The following is a 17,587-nucleotide window of genomic DNA, read 5'->3' on the forward strand; positions in this document are numbered from 1 at the left end:
GGCTGTGGTGCTGCGTGGGATTGATAACTGGGATTACGAGGCCAGGAAGGAGCATGTGGTGGTTTGCCTAAGCTCTGGAGGCTTTGCATCTTGTGGTGTCTGGGTAGCCTTTGAGAGGATACTGGAAAGGAGCTGGCAACCATTCTCATGTGTCATGTCTGGTCATGGTTGTATGAGCACCAATAAAATATAAGGGAAAGCTCCAAGAGGCGAAACATAACATTTTGATAGAAGAGGATGGTAAAGAATGGGAACTCACAGCATTCAAGAAATACTTGTCCCAGACAAGCAGAGATGCAATGTGTATCTAAGGAAGTCATGTGGGAATAAGAAAAGAGATGCTAAGAGTGAATGGGAGGGGTGGTCTCTTCTGCAATGGGAGCAACCAGGCTAGTGGCGGTGGGAATGAAAACAAATACCAGGGGAGTCTTTAAAATTATGTGAGATGAGGACCTGGAGAATAAGACACTCATGCTGATGACAAGTTCCCCAGCACAAAAACTTTGTCCCCTCATGGCAGCATAGGACATCCACCAATAATTTTCAGGTTGTAAGTAAAATCGTGCAGTCTAAGCAAATCCACAGTTAAACATGGCACACATAAATAGGCAGCTAGACCAAGACCAAAAGTAGCTGTGTTTTTGTATAAAAATTAAATGAGGGAGGGAGGTGAGACACTGGAACAGACTGCCCAGAGAAGCTGTGGCTGCCCCTTCTCTGGAAGTGTTCAAGGCCAGGGTGGACGGGGCTTTGAGCAACCTGGGCCGGTGGAAAGTGTCCCTGCCTATGGCAGGGGGGTTGGAAATAGATGATCTTTAAGGTCCCTTCAAATCCAAACAGTTCTATGATTCTATATAAAGTGAGGATGGGTGAATTTTAATGTACTGTCCTCCCAGAAATCTTACTGAATGAAGCTAATCAGTATGAAGCTGTACTATCAGAATACTTATTATGTAGAAATGACAAGAATAGATTTTGTTGTTGGAGTAGTGACTCAATCTGTTGGAAATCTGAGTCCAATAAGATAAATCAGTTACCTGTATCATCATCTACCACCCGCACCCTATGGATTGAAAGTTGCCATGCCAAATCAAGAAAAACATTATAATAATACCCTTTTAAATAGCTGACCAATGGCAGTGTCAATATCCATGAAATACTAAGAAAGATCAGAGGCAATGAAAAGATAGTATACGAGAAAATAGACTAGACAATATTTGTCCTAGTTAGTATATAAAGAGCAAATTTTAGTCAACATTTTTAAACAGACGAACAAAAGGGGAAAACGCTCTTGATTGAGACCTTATTTAAACTATAGCTGTTGCACTGAACAGATGCTTGGCATTAGTGACCATTGCATGGTCAAATTCAATACTTTTGTAGGAATAGTAACATTAAGAAGACCCCAAAGACTATGACAATATTTTTCTTTAAAAAGCAGTTTAAATAACATTAAAGGAGCAGGTAAATGAGCTAAGAGTGTAAGTAGCATCCCTGTAAATTGGAAAAAACGTATCTCATTGGTTCCCAAAATAAAACTAACCCCCCAAGAAGTTACTACAGTTAAAACAGTGGAATAAGGGGGACTATTAGAAATGCAAAGGTAAAAGGTGTCCTTCTAAAAAGTGGAAATCATGCCTAAACCAAGAAAACTGAGAGGAATATAATTTCTTACAAGTTAAACGTAAAACTATAACAACACAAACTAAAATAGTTTGAGGAGTGACTCATAAAAGACGTGAAAACTAATAACAAAAGCTTTTCCAAATACAACAGGAGCTGGCAGTCTGCCTGCAAATGGTGGGTTCAGCAAATGGCCAAGGTGTGAATGGAGCAATCGAGGTCAGTAAGGCCCCTGTATAGCAGACAGCAGAAGGCAAAGGATGCATAGCAAATAGGAAATCATCCAAGGTTTGAGCCCATGGAATGGCCTTTAATTGAGTTGTTAATAGAAGAGCTTTGAAAACAGATCAATGAAATGAACAATAACAAATCACCGGGACAAATGGTATTCACTCAAATATTCTAAATTGCTCTAGTATGAAACTTTTGGATTCAGTCAGCCTTGATCCCAGAGGAGGTAAATAGTGTGTCACCAATCTTAAAAAGAGTTCCAGCAGGGATTAGAAAAACTACAGACTACTTAAATCTGGCTTCTGTACCAGGGAAAATCGAGAGGAAATTACAGCAGATTTAGTGGCAGCATATATAAATACGATATACTGCGGATGTGTTAACAAGGCCTTTGTAAATTAAAGGCATACATTGCAAACTCTTGGATTCTTTGAAGGAATGAATAAGAATCTGGAGAAGCATGTGACACTTAATATGGTGTACTTGGGGTTCTGAATAGATTTTGAAAATGTCTCACCAAAGTATGAAGAAAAGGATAGCTGTAATTAGCCAATTTTCACAATAAAAAATTTTCATGTTCCTTATAGTGATCCTTTTGGGGGTCAGTCCTTGTAGAGTTTCTGGGGCAGGGGGAGCTGTGTTCTTCAACAGTCCTACCTGGAAAAAATAATTAATAGGGAGGGGAGGGAGTTCGTTCATGCCAAAAAATCACTAAGAAAGACAGTGATAACTAAAGCTTTTTGGTATTTTGCAGAAGGAACTTAAGAGACTGGGCAGTACAGTGGCAGACAAAAGTCAGTGTTAGTATATATAAATAAAACAGGGGAAAATAATCTTGACCATTCGTGCTTCTAGGTAGCTATGTTTTCTATGGTTTCTACATTCAGGAAAATGATTAATAAAGTCATTGTTGCTGATTTTCCAGAATTATGAGACCAGTATTAGAAGTCTTATAAATGACAAAGAGAAATTTTTAGAGTTATTTGGAATGACTGAGAACAAAACAAACAGCTTATGCCACTGCAGTATATACAACTGAGGCAGAGGTGTTGACCTTCCTTTATTGTTCCTGCATCTTGGCTGCTGCATGCAGAACTTCTCAATTTCAAAAAAAGATGTATTAGAAGTAGAAAACATATAAAAGAGAAGTAAGAGTAGCCAGAGGTGTGAATTGTCTCTTTTTTTTATGGAGAATTCTAAATAAAGTAGCACTTCTCAGCCTTGAAAACTGAAGAAGCATTTGACAGAGGCTCATAAAATCATGAGTGATATGGAAGAGGTGAACGGGAACTGATTATTTCCTCCTCCTTGTAACACAAGAACTAGAAGTGCTAAAGAAACTAAAAGGATACTAGCAGGGAATAAAAGGACTACTTTTTCATTATTACATTGTGGAAGTGATGGTGAATACTGGAAATGGCAAAATAAAATAAATTTAAGATAGGATCAGCCAAAATCCTGTAGGATCCATTCATCAGAGGCTATTATACACAATGGCCTGTGTGGGCTTGGAGGTTACCTCAAGTCCCTAAATTGCAGATGGCCAGAAACTGGAAGACAGTGACCATTCTGTGCACGGCCTGCATCGTGTGTCTGTTAAGTATCTGCTTTTGGACAGTGTTGCAGGTAAACTGCTGAGCTAGATAAAGCCTGGCTTTACCTGCACCACCATTTTTTGTATTCCTTTTCTACTAAGGTTGAACCTGATGTTGAACTCCAAATTTTGTTTCCTGCTTTGTGCCATCTTGCAGTTCTCTTTGAAATATCACTTTCTCTAGGTTTGTGTGAGCTTTTGGCCCAACTCAGTTTTTCCTGCTTGATTTGCAAGTTTCTGCATCCTAAGCCTATGGATTCCTTTTCGTATGTGGAGATCATCATTGTGTGTTTTCTTTTAAAAATCAAAGAACTTCAGCCAGATCCACAAAATCAGTTGATTTATAAGCCCTGACATAACAATGCATGTAAACACAGGACTAACTTTAAGCATATGCCTAAGTTCTGTGGATCTCAAGCACATGTTTAAGTGCTTTGCCAGATAAAAATAGAAGCATGATTTAACAGTAGGCCTGAGTTTCCATTGTGCTATTTTAGTTTTATGCTGATTTAACTCCAGCTAGCTCAGCCAGGATACAGGACTTGGTTTGGAGAAGACAGCTTTGGTCTGAAAACAAGTTATTCCAAACCCTAGAGCTGGAAGAAGTTCTCTAGAACCAATGATTTACAAGAAAGGGTGTGATGGCAAAGTGTTAGGCTGCTTCTTTTGGATTCATGGTGTGAGTTTGAGTTTCATGATGGAATTGCACAACACCAAGCTACAAGTGGGTGTCTGGCCATGCTGACAATGTTAAAAGCATCCAGATGTGAGTGTTTTTGGCTATGGAAACTTTTGTGCTTTAAGTGTGCTAGCCCAATTTTCTTGGGAGAATATTTGGACTTCTTCCTCTGGTGAGATTTTTTTTTTTTTTTCAGCATCATTTAAAACATTGAGAGATGTAGTGATTTGCCTATAGTAAAATCTATAGATCTGCCCCTTAAAAGCTAATTACACACCATTTCACCTGGATTTCCCTAAAATATAAGCAGATATTAGGGGAGAGAGAAAAAAAAAGTACTGCACCTGTTGAAAATCAAGGAAACTCAGCAGTGTTTGAGAGAGGAATAGCAGAATATTGTAAACATTACGCTAGAAAGATGAGATGGTGCACCCCAAGTTTGATAGCACTCCAAAGGCATGTAAATCAGACTGAATTATTTGATATCTAATATTGATTGATTTTAAATCATAGAATCACCAGCCTGATTTTGGTTGTACTACAGTTCACCCAGCAGTTCGAAAAGGAGACATCACATAGACTCTTCATAGAACAATCTAGATTTGTACCAATTGCTTTCAGCTGTATGCTGATAGGTGCCTTAGAATTTGAAGGGCTAGTGACTTGAAATGGTTAAGAACTCTTAGTTTTGAGTCCTCTTACTGCATATATTTCTTTGTTCTGAATTAGTTATTTAGTAGAGGAAAGGAGAAGGCATGAGAAATCCCTCGAATCATTTGAAGGAAGGATTGATTCTGCTCCACTGATACCCTTGGTCTACAGATGTCCCCGTAAGACCTTCACTGAACACCAGAAAAGAATTGCAGTGGAAGTTTCAGTGCACTCTGGCAGGTAAGGGAAATTAATCAGGACAGCAGATGAAGTCCAGAGGATGGGGGTCCTGTCTTCAATATGAGTTGCTGAACTGCCTTACGTGTAAGATTTCTTGTGTTTCTTGATAGAAAAACCAAGTGAGACAAGTTCCTTGTGAGCCTTGCAGACAAATGATAATGATCAAAACTCATGTCAAAAAAAGAATTGACAGGGAACAAGCAGTAATATTTGAAATACTATGCAAGTGGCTGTTTTTTTTCCAAAATTTTTGCCTCTAACATAACCTGCAAAGGACACTGATGACTGACTCTTGTATGTTCCTCTAAAATAAAAATAATTGATGTTATAGAAAAATTAAATGAATCTCTATATCTCTGAGTTGCATGCATGGCTTACCCACTCACATTTGTACTCAAGTCTCTCAGGACTGTAAGATTAGTTTCCTTTTTGGGCTGGGGAAATGAAACCTAATGACAGATTGTGTAGGCAGCTCTGGACTGATATGAGTGAAGCATCAAATCTCATAAATATCTGCAGATATTGTCTTGACAGTCGTAGAAAAAAAGATGGCTAAAGCATCAGGGTGCTGGGATAAATGTTTTTGCCAGTCCGTATGTGAAGGGAGGTAGACCCCAGGATGTGTTGGGTCCAGAGGCAGGAACAGCCACCTGCATGGAGATATGTGGAAGCTTTGTCTTTCCATTCTGATAGGAATGATGAAACAGCATATTTCACCATGATAATAAAGCCAGTCTAGTTTTTAAATGGGTGTCTAGTATCTTCTGTAAATAAGATTGCAGCAGATGGTTTCATTGCTTCCCAGTCTCAACTAGAAATATGAATTATTCTTAAAACACTGAGGGAAGTGTTATGAAAAAGCAGTGCAGACTCTGCGTACCAATGTGAAATGGGTGGAGAGGTACAATGGCTAAAAGCAGAGGTGTAGGACTTGCCTTTAATTGGTACCTTGCCCTGATATACTACATAAACTTCAGGAATATAGGCTTATCTTGTAGTTCCATGCACAAATAGGCATGTGTGCTGCCTCTTAATGTAGCAGAGGCACAGCCTGGATCAAAAATGCAGAGCAAGTCTAGTTCGCTGGGACACCAAGTTGGGGTTTAGGAACTTGGGGCTCCATTCCTCATTTTGTTAAAAAGTTTTTCCATGGCTTTCAGCTAGTACTGCCAGTTTATGTGCAGGTATATATACATAATGCTATAGGCTAAACTATTTGTGCATCTGAAAATTTATAAGGAGGTGTGCTCTCCCACTCTTGCAGAGAACCAGCGAAACAATTCCTGAATTTACTTATGCCACCACTCTGGGTTTGGGACTGGGATCTCAGCCTTAGGAAAGTGCTCTCCTGGAAACAGCAAGCAAACAGTGGGTTCTCCCCTCCAGCTGCTGACTGCAGCACACCCCCAAGTCCTGGGGCAAGGAAGTGTTTCATATGAACAGTTGCGTCTCCCAGAGCATTTACATGCATATGCACATGCTCTCTCTGGTTTTTTACCTCCTGAACATAAAACACAAATTCTTTTCAGATGCAAAACGTCTATATGTCCACATCTGTTTTTCTGCGTATCTCACTAGGAGTGATATGGGTGCACAGATAATGACTTTTTTCACAGTGTAGTTGTCCAGCTTCAATTTACTCTTCCTTTTCCCTTGTGCTGAATTACTTGTTAATGCTGATATAACCTCTGTTTCACTCCCTCTCCATCCTAAATGTAAATCGACTTGCCACAACCTGCTACTCTCTAGAAATTACAAAGCCTCAGAAGATAATTTGTTGCTGGTGCTGATAGCATCTGTTTATTCTAATGCACCAGCCAGTCATGCTGTGCTCTCCTGCAGATGGGGAGAAAATGACCTTCAGTAAAATCACAAACTTAACAATTCTGAAACACCACTTCCCTTGGCAGCTAGTAGCTGGTAATCTGAAGTCCATGTTTTCAGGGCAGCAGCAGTCAAACCAATGTGGAGCAAGTCAGCCATCAGTGAGGCAGAAGATAACCTACAGCTTTTTAGAGAGTAAGGAAATATGGGAACACTCACAGTAGGATTGTGGCCTGAAAAAATGCTGTGCACCAGATTTCTTCAGGATGCTTGGACTCCTTGATTTCATAAATGTGAAAACTGGTTCTGCTCCTTTGCCCACGAATGTCCAATTCGAGTTCAATTTTGGTACCCCAGGGAAGGTCTAATTAGGGCATTGTCACTCAGAAAATCGGATAAAGAAATAAAATAGTAAAGTTTAAACTAAATAATCCATCACGTTCAATTGGTTGACTGGTTGTGATAGAATTTGCAATAGTGGCATAAAGAGCCTTCTTTGTATTTTATGAATAAACAGAGGATGAATGTTTTCTCTGAATAATGGAATAATTTTCACTTAATTGGAATTTGGGAGTATGTAACAATCAGGTTCTAAAATTACATATGCAAATCATGGGGTTTTCTAACTCCAAATCCTAGAGTTACAGAGTTGAAGAGCTCTGTAGGTCTTTTATTTTGATTTCTAATAAGCCCTACAGCATTGGGGAAGTTCTAGAGACAAAAGATATCTAATTTTCGATCAATATTTTAAATAGATTTCTATTATAATTAATAATTAACATTAATATTAATTAATTCAAGGAAATTAAAGGAAAATAATACAATAAATGACATAGTAAAGCAACGTAACACATGAAGAGGCATCTAGTATTGGTGTTTGGAAAACAATTTTGATCAATCTCTGTCAGATTGAAAAAAAAAAAAAAAAAGATATCTGGTTGATTATTATACTAAGGTTGATGTAAGAACTTCCTATAAGCCTTTAATGTGCTCCTGTACATATTAATTCATAAACTCAGATGGTACAGTATCAAATAAGAAATGGTACATGGATTCCGACTGTTTCAGTTACAGATCTCAAAGTGGGATTTGTAAATAGATTTGAAGTGTAAACACATCAAATAGCTGTGTTCCTAGTGGGATCCAGTCATTGCTCTGAGTTGCTTAATGGTGGGGCAGTGACTGGAAGGAGGGATTAACTCCACACTGCTGATGTCAGCAGATGACAGAAAGATTGGTTTTGCATAGTTTGGATCCCTTGATAGAATGGAAAGAGCAAATAATTTTTCTTTTCAGGATGCTACAGGTAAAGGAAATTAAAACTCTGAGATTTATGTACCAGATGGGATAGACTGTATTGAGAAACAGGAATCTGGAAAAGGATTGAGGGTTTGAATGGATAATTGGCTGAATGTCATCTCTCACTCCAGTGCTGTGGTCAAAGGATCTAAAAGCAATCTTTGGATCCTTTCTAACACCTACTTGATATTCTCTTCTTATGTACCCAGGGATCACTTTACTGCTGTGTTTGGCATTGGTGCAACTGCTTTGAGAATACTGCATCCAGCTGTGGTACCCACAATTAAAGAAGGATGTTGAAAAACTGGAGATCTTTCAGAGAAGAGCCACAAGAATGAGTGAAGGATTAGAAAATATGCCTTACGGTGGAGCCCATCTACTTAGCTTACCAAACAGCAAGTCAAGAAAAGCTCAAATCTGGTTTTCAACTATGCTATATAAGGAAGAGAAATGCAGAAACAGAAGCTCCTTTGGGCAATAGTATAATAAGAATTGGTAGTCAGAAGTTGGATGAGTTCATACTGTATATAAATCTTCAACTTTTAACAGCAGAAACCATTCTTGGAGAAAAAGTCAGGCTGTGATTTATTCTGTCATTGGCAGTAGAGATTGGATGCTTTTCCCATCAGTTACACCCTGGTTCATGCAGGGTATTCATTCAAAGCAGTCTTGTTGCTGACATCCTTCCAGAAGCCAAACCTAGCTGACCATGGCTGTCCCCTTAGCTTTGTCAATTTATAAATTGGAATTCTCACTCCAAATTTTTCATGATCTAAATACACAAAATCCTTCAGATACAAATTCTGCTGTCTGATCTCGATCCTAAACTCCATTCCCCAGGATTGGATAGGAAAATCAGGAATTTGTGGAAGTATTTGTATGTGAGATTTTGTTTGATCATATGAAAAGCATAGGGACTAGATGTTAATTTTAAAACCATTTCTTCGTGTTTCTAATTCCCATACCAGCACACAGCCTTTGGCAGGGGGCGGGTCAGGAGATGGTGAATGAACAGTTAGAGTCAGGCTCTTTTTCTCAAAGGCTTGAAGTCATAGTCTGGCAGAAGGATCCACCAGCATTTGTGAACCAGGGAGAGCAGGGAAGAGAAGAATCATGTGTCTGGTGCCAGGTCCTACCTCTGACATTCCACCTAACAAAGCCTGAACTTGCAGTTTTGACAACCAGGCAGTCTGTTCAGTGGCCTGAGGCCTTGGCCATTATTCTGGCTGCTTCTCTAAGGAGATTTTTCTCCTGGGCAGCAAAAAAGGCACATTGGCAATGGCACAGTGAGAAAGTCTGCCTTTCTGCTGCCTACACTGTGCATGCCCTGCGAGAAGGAAGTCTGCCTGAAATCTGCCCCAGCCCTTAATAAGAGAAATGGGCATGGCACATCTCAGTGTTCTCTGAGTTGGGATTGAATCCAAATATTCTTTGAATGTAATCAAACCTCAAGTCTGGAGGACATCTGAGCCTTGGATTTGGGTTATTTCTGTTTTAGAAACACTACTTTCTGGTCTGCTTCTCTAGGACCACTTAAAAGTCTTCAGATTAAACCAGATCTGTGGCTTTCCCCACTTCCTTACTGGGCTGCTTTGATTTCTGAGCCTTGAGTTTGCCAAGGAGAGTCCCCTTTGCTTCCTTCTACAGAAAGGTATTGTCACCAGGACGATATGAAGCAGGGAAATTTTGTTGAAGCCTTGATCTGAAATTTTTTATTTCAAGAGATTTTGCTTACTTTCATGTCAATATGCTTTCTCCAGAAGCTTCTTTATAAGAATCAGACTCTGCTGATTGAAGTTGACTCTGTACTCTTAGTTTTCCCCATTTATATTGGACAAAATATCTTCCCCTTCCTTTTCTCCACCCAGGCTGTGGAGAGAGCCCAGAATGAGGACCCAGCACTTGGCTGCGCTGGTTGTGGTCCTGCACCAGCCACTTCATGCTGACACCTACACAGGGCTTGTGGCCTTTTTTGGGAATCAGAACGAACATGGTTATTCAATTGCTTGTGCAATTCTGGGCTTTTGGAACCCCATCCACCAGGGAGCTCTAAGGGATACTTCTTGTTCATTTTTTCTCTTTAAATCCCAAATATAGTATAATTTCTATGAACGCCTAAGGAGGGAATACACCCCTTTTCAAGGCAGCACACAGCCTTTTTATCATGGAGGTCATGTCTGTGGCTGTATTGGGAAGCATTCGTACAACAGTAATGGTGAGCTCTCTTTGCTGGCTCTCTGACAAGAGTTAAATTTCACTCTCTGAGCACATTTTTTCATGGGATTTTCATCCCCAATGCATGTAAATATTGTTCAGCTGTAAACACTCCATCCTCTCTTCATATAAATTAGTCCAAACTAGTACCCCAGACCAATGGGGAAGCTGTCCAGGGTACGTGCTGTGCCAAAGTTTTGGAGGGGTTCAGCTGTGAACTTGGTGTTTGCAGTTTCTGCATGTGTGCTAAGTGCTCTAGCCCACTGTCAGCCATCCATGCCATTGCTATAACAGCACTGTAAGAGCATTTGCTCTTGAATTGCAAAAACTGGGCTGTACACCAAATTATCTATGTCCTCTTCTGTATCCTTTTTGTTTTGAAATCCATTTTAAAGTCAAAATCCAAGAGCCTTGCAGTGTGGTAAGGGAATGTTCTTTACCAACCTAAGGTGCTATATGAATGTGGTGGAGATGTAGTTATCTCATTCATCTGAAGGCATTTACTATCATGATTGTAAATTGATATGAATATCTTAATTATCAGCAGTTTATAGATATTCAAGATAGATTGTGTGATTATTATATTTAATACATTTGTGGAGCAATGGTAGAAATTTCATTAATGATAACTTTTAAGATATCTCCTGTTCTTTAAAGAAGTGCCTTTGGATTAGTTGGAGACCTCTGGAACAACCCAGTGATAAAACTGGAAAGGAATTTTCCCTTCTCCAATATACTGTCAATATTGTATCTTCTTAGTCACAAAAAGATTGCTATTGAAATTAACTTTGAGGATCCAATCAAAGCAAAAATAATGCTGAAATACATTGTGGTAAATCTTAGAAGACAAACATTCTTTCTGGAGATATTCTGGAAAGGCATTTCACCTGGAACAAGAAAATAAGGTGAGGAAGATTAAAAAAAAAATTTTTTCTGGATGTTGTAAAACTTTTTTGTAAAATAAATATATTGTAGTATTAGATTGATGAAGGCCTTGTTTTTATAAGGTTCATAGTAAAGTTATGTGTTAACTTGGGATTTCCAGACTTTCAAACCCCAATATCTTACATATTTGTATTTCTCTAGGTTTCCAGATAAAACAGATAAATGACTGTGCTTGTTTTCTGGGATAACATGTCTTTTAGGAACCCTATATTCCTTGTCAAAAGAGGCCCTGCATGGTAATTTTTTCCTCTTCACCCAAGCTCTCTTCACATGTAAGCCTTCCAACTCTGAGCTGTTCTGTTTGTGTTCAGAGAGAAAAGGGTGAATCACCATCTTAATTAAGGTCAGTGTGTGATATATTTGCTATTCTTCCAGCTATTCTCAGCTGGTGAATAAAGAGTTAAAAATAGGACAGAAACTCTCCTGTAGACTTTGGTGATAGCCTACAGGAAGGTCCTATAAATATTCTCATGATGGTGTGTTTTCATTAATATTCACATTTCCATCCAGGTTTTTCTTTAAAAGGCTAAGTTAAATGCAGACCACAAAATCAGTTGAATTGTTGTGTTTGTCCAGCACATCGTTAGGAACAGAAGGGAAGTTAGGCCATTGGAATTTTTTTCAGCCTAACTCTGAATTGGTAGATCTTCATATTTTTAGTGCCCCTTGTTCGGTTTGTTTGAGTCTAAAACACATGGATAGAAATATCTCAAATCAGTTTCTCAGACTCTAGCTGGAGCAGTGGTTGAAAGTCAGGGTCAGGAATATCAAAGAAAAAAAAAGCACATGGGGACACAGGGAAGAGGGAAGTGGGTTCTACATCCTGCAGCATTTTCTCCCAATAGCTTGTAAGAGTTTCATTGCAGGCCCCAAGGCAAAGAATTTTCTACCCAGGCTGCAGGAGGGAGTGTTGAAGTGTTGGGAGAGGCAGGATGAGAAAGCAGCTACATTGCTTAGGCGGTTGTTCTTAGAAAAGTATCGTTGGCAAAGTAGCACAATAATTTTGCAAAAAAAAAAAAAAATCTTGCCCAGGAAGGAGAATTTTGCTGACAAGGTGTTAAGAAAAGAAATATCTACTTTTATTTCATTCTGTTCTCTAAAGGGATTTAGCATTTTGCTGTGTAGTTCTTTCATACCAAACTAACTTTCAAAGTAAACCCAGTTCCTCTGCCAACATACTTTTTAAAGGTGCAACACAGCTCTATTTTCAGAACTCCATCTTGTTTGAAATATGTCGAATTTGTTGTTTTCTCTGGCTTAAAGTGAGAGGCTGGGCTTTGGGATCTCTGAAAATAGTGGTAACATGGTTGAATCCTACAGGAGTCAACCGTGGACAGAAGTTACTAACGTTAATTAGGCTGTGTGTGTCTTCCCCCAGGATCAGAAGAGAAATCTCACACAGGTTCCCTAATAATGCTTGGAGGCTGATCTCTGTGCTCATCCCTCCCTGCCAAGAGGCACAATCAGTGGGCAGCGCTGGGGACCGTGTACTCTCCCTGCTAGTGCTCCAACTAGACCATTGGCATCAGGTTTTTGAGGCATATTATGGCAGTGCTAAAAAATAGTTTCACAGGATTATCAGAGTGCTTGGATTCAGCTCATTGCTGTGGCCTTTCAGTAGGTGTGGAACAGGAATAAAAAAGAATAAAATAGTTTTGTCCCATCTTTCTCGTGAATTGTCTGTCACTGTTCAGAGACTGTCCTGCAGATGTGAGCATCTCTCTCACGGTGGGGGGAAGGGTGAAGGAGAAAGGTGGTTTTTGTATTCAGCTTGCCTCGACATTGGAGCACTTGTAGTTATTCCTCCATCAAGGCACACTAAGTAGGGACGCCTCATAAGACGATATAAGTGCTGTATTTTATGACCTGAATGCAAAACCTGTATTAGTTTCAACCTGCTTTTAGTAACATGTGTCTAATGCTAAATTATCTCTTTTATGTGGTTTGTGTATTACACGCTAACCTCAGATTGCTTTCATGTGTTCAACTTGCAGGAGTTCAAGAGTTTTGCAGGAAGAGCAGCAAAATGTGTTTTTGTCAATCTTTTTAGTTTTTGGGCCAAGCTGGGTTTCTAATGGGCAATTTGAAAAGCAATGACTGCCTGGAAGAGCAGGCATAAGCAGCTTGCGTGGTGCAGACATGTGTGAGTGCATGTGCATGGGAGGCAACTACCAGGGGAACCCATTTGGGAAGAACTGTAATGGCATAGGTCAAAGGCTAGAACCACCCAGTGACAAGCCAGCCAGGAAGGATTGGGGAGTAACATTACAGAGCCCCCATTTTCTTAAGCATCCATGCTTCTAGAGATAGAGATGTGAGCATAGAAATGGTAGATCTGGCAATGGTTCATGTTGAGCAGTGCTGTGCCACAACAGGGCACGAGACTGACAGCTCTAGGGCTGCTGGGCTCACTTCTTGCTGAGCTGCCTGAGCCTAAGTCAAATTTTTAGAATAAAATCAGTCTTTTCTAAACTAGTTTTAGATACCTTGGAAAATGTTTTGGATGAGTGGCCCCACAACTCGTTACTGAAATAGGATTAGTACCAGCGTGGCAATAGTCATGGAGATTTTGTGCCTGTCATGATGCCATGTGGATTTCCTAATCACCTGCCTTTAAAGCCAAGTATCCACAGTCCCTTATTCTACCTGGGCCCATAGTGGTCTTCCAGAGACTACCCGCGTGAAGAATGAAATGAGCTGTTACAGGGGGTTGTATTAATGCACATGGTGAGGCGTGGAGCAAGGAGACTGCGTTATGGTGGTTACAGCAAGGCCCAGGAAGAGGAGCGAAGGCACACCAGCATGCCGGGGCTGTGTGCTGGGATGCTCCTCCCAGGCTGCCTGTGGCCAAGGGCTGTCACTGTGATGGATGCCATAGCGTGGGCTGGCAGACAACATGTTCCTGTCTCCCTCTCCTCTGCACAAAACAAGGATCTAAGGAGCAAGGCAGTGGGAAGCCCTGAATCTCCCCACTTGCAGCACCTGCTTTGCTCCTCCATGCCATGAACCCATGGGCCCTCCCCGGAGGAAGAGGTGGGATTGCTGCTTCTGTCTCTTCCTGAGTGAGATGATCTCATCGTGAGTCACTTGTGGCACGATATGGACCCTGTTTCTTTGGAAATGGTGCCCAACTAGCAGCTGCATGGCTCAGCACATCTCTGACACAGCTTCTGGAATAGGGCAGGGCACCTTCCTAACCCAAGCATTCAAGGGCAAGGCTTGAGTGTGTTGTAATTTTGGGAATGGCTCTTGCCTGAGAACAGGATACAGTGAGCACAAGAGGGTGGGGATGCTGCAGATCTGTTTCTCTCATTCTTAGTGTTCACTTAGTGCCCGCAAAGTGTTTGCTTCTGAGCCTACAGGGAAAACTGCAGGAATGGGGAGGTCTCTACTAGAGATAGTAGCTGTAACACAAAGGGAGATTTTGGTTTGTTGGTCACTGGTGTCTCAGTACAGTCTCAACAGCTGAGGATCATTCCTGAAATCTCCACTTGAGTCCCAGCCTTTTTGCTGTGGGAAGCTGCTCTGTTGCTGCTTGAGTCTTCTCCTCTGGTCTTCATTTTTAATGTATCTCATGAGATTCTCAAATCTACTAGACCAACACCTTCTTTTCCTCACAGAGGTCTACCCTTCCCTCTAGTCATTGGAAAACACTACCCCAAAGCCATTTGTTTGGGCTGAGTGACATGCTGGTCAGTTAATGAAGCAGCACAGCTGTGTTGAAGCATCTCTGCAATGAATACAGGCTAAAATAGAAGCCCCAAGCGGGAAACATGCAAATCCTTCCTGTGCCAGAGATGAGATCCAGGGAATGCTGGGCCAGATTGCTGGCTTTTCACGCCTCTCACTAATTAAATCCTACTCTGTAGTCCACTTGTCCAATTCATCCAAGTTGGTGGCTTCTTAAAAGCTTTATGGAGGCATTTCCATTGGGGCATCTTCCAGCAACAACAGAAACCCTCATGCATCACCTTCCAGGCAGACACATGTAATTAAGTTGTTTTTTGGAAGGTTGGTTTGCTACAGGCAAATGGCCCATCACAGAGTTTAAATGGCCAGCTTGTCCAGTTTTTAACCTCACAAAGATTTTGTTACAGTTAATCCTTTCCTGATGGTCCCTGCATCCTGTTCCAAGTAACTTAAATGATACAGCTTAAGTCTATTTAAAAGGAGGGGTGGAGTACTTGTCCCACTCATTCCAGCAAAGAAACAAACCCAGGCCAGTCAAAAGGTTTCAAGTAAGATTGGATGATACTTGAAATATGAAGATATTTGGTTTATTTAACAATCCAAATGTGGTGAGTGGAAGAAAGTTGTCTAGTTTTTAATCAATTTAAGATTTTTGCAATGCTGCATGCAGAAGTGGGAGTAGTAGTTACTATGTAGCCAGTTCTCATAATTTTATCCTGAATTTTGCAGTGTGATGCTTTTGGAAAAAATAATCTGTTATTATCTAAGAAATTCAGTTCTTGTTAAAAACAAAACCAAAATGTGTTTCTAGCTCTTACACTTATGTAGAATATGACCCAAGTACACCCTGAAGTAAGACAAAACAATAAAACCTCACCAAACCTTATGGTTTCTGAGTCAAGCCCTGTACACTCATGTTCCATTTTGCATTTGACTTTTTCTGTTGTTGGCATTTCTGCAGTTATAACTCAATGGATGCCCTGAAGCAAAGATTTGATCTTTTTTGCCTGAGCTTGCCCTGTGAAAGACTATCAGTAATAAATATTATCCCAAGTGACTGTGGTGTAAGTAATGGCATTCCTTACCCAAAGATCACCCCCAAAAAATCACACTGTTCAGATTGTGAAAGAACTGCTGGAAAGAAAGATACAAATGACTCTTGTCTCTGCTCTTAATGTCAGATACAGCTCACGTGCACCAAGAACCAGATAGACCCAGCAGGATCTGAGAAATCTCTAGTTCCTGATCTCTGTCTACATTTTGCTGGTGAAGGCAACATCTGAGGCTGTGCCCAAACCACCCTCTCCTTCCTCCCCCATAAGGAAGTACAGAAATGGCAGCCCGTTTCCCAAGGGGGAAAACACAGTGCCTTCCCATCATTTGGCCTGGAGGCTCAGACCAGCTGTGCACAGCTGTGCACCATCCCAGCAGCAGAAAGTCCAAGCTTGCTCTTTCTATGTAAGGACTGATGCCTTGGGCCTGAGCCTGTCCAGCAGCCACCAAGATGGAGAGGCGTGAAGAAACCAGACCCTGTATTTAATCCCACCCTGGATCTGTGCTTTCACCAGCACCATCGCTCCAGCATTGAACTGGAGAGGCTTCCACACAGACAAAATTGTAAGGTAAGCCCAGGCACTCACTCCCTCGCTGCCTGTGAAAGGTGAGCGTCACTGGTGATCCTACAAGGAAAGAATGAGTCTCCTTTCTTAGCATTCTTTTTTCTTCTTTTGTTTTCAAATATAGGTGGTAGAGAATGGGAGGATTTGGTTCATCTGTATTTTTAACTAAGTGCTTTGCATTTTAAGCTTCCCCGTAAAATATAATGATAGATTTCTTCAATAATAATTACAGTGTGAATAAAGCTTCATCCAAGTTGCATAAGACCAGCTTTATCCGGGCATGTGGTTTTATAAGACTTTAATTGTCGATTATCTAGGAAAGACCACAAGCTTTTGTTTAGCGATAAGAAGGGTCAAAAAAAATTAAAGGAAACCCAAACCATAAACCCCTCTCTGAAGGCTTTTTTGTTCCACCACAGTACGCTAGTGATTCTCACTGGAATCAGTGTGTGGTTCTCTTATCTTGTGGTGGGAAGATACACAGTCCCTGGAGAAAACAGTAAGCTGCCTGAGTCTTTGAGTCAAGTGATGGAAAACATGGAGTGTGATTTTCAGAATCTCTGTCCTTAATCCATCCTTAAATGTTCCCATAGTTCTGTGCAGTTTGAATTCCTTTATTTGCATGATGGATTTACAGTTTAATATTTCAGATATAATTACCTCTATTATCGAAAACAAAGGAGACACGTGCCAGTCTGAAAGAGTAAAGACATAGCCTCAAGGTAAGGTATTAGTTCATCTTGTCTCTTCCCCTCACACATGCACATGCAGATATTTCTGCATAAATCCCTGTCTACCTACTTATCAGTGCACTCATTGTCCCTTGACTTCCAGGGCTGTCCTTTCTTCATACCTCTGGGAAGGCTCCTAGAGATTGAAAAGTCCTTTGGTTGATTAAGTTCATGGTCATCATCATAGGCCCACTTACCAAATGAGGTGCAGCTATTTGTAGTTTGATATACGTGGCAAGAGTAAAAT

The 17,587-nt window shown here is 40.6% G+C and overlaps 1 long non-coding RNA gene across 1 annotated transcript in view; it reads left to right on the plus strand.

Moving 5' to 3' along the window:
• Positions 1-17,330, plus strand: part of LOC116960140 — a 35,483-nt gene extending 18,153 nt beyond the window's left edge. The window contains exons 3-4 of the long non-coding RNA XR_004406228.1: positions 16,172-16,612; positions 17,260-17,330. This is a non-coding gene — a long non-coding RNA (uncharacterized LOC116960140). The remainder of the gene's footprint in view (positions 1-16,171; positions 16,613-17,259) is intronic.
• Positions 17,331-17,587: the final 257 nt, after the last annotated feature.

This window comes from Tyto alba, unplaced genomic scaffold (assembly GCF_018691265.1).
Source record: "Tyto alba isolate M040663 unplaced genomic scaffold, T.alba_DEE_v4.0 Super-Scaffold_10, whole genome shotgun sequence".
NCBI classification, from domain to species: domain Eukaryota; kingdom Metazoa; phylum Chordata; class Aves; order Strigiformes; family Tytonidae; genus Tyto; species Tyto alba.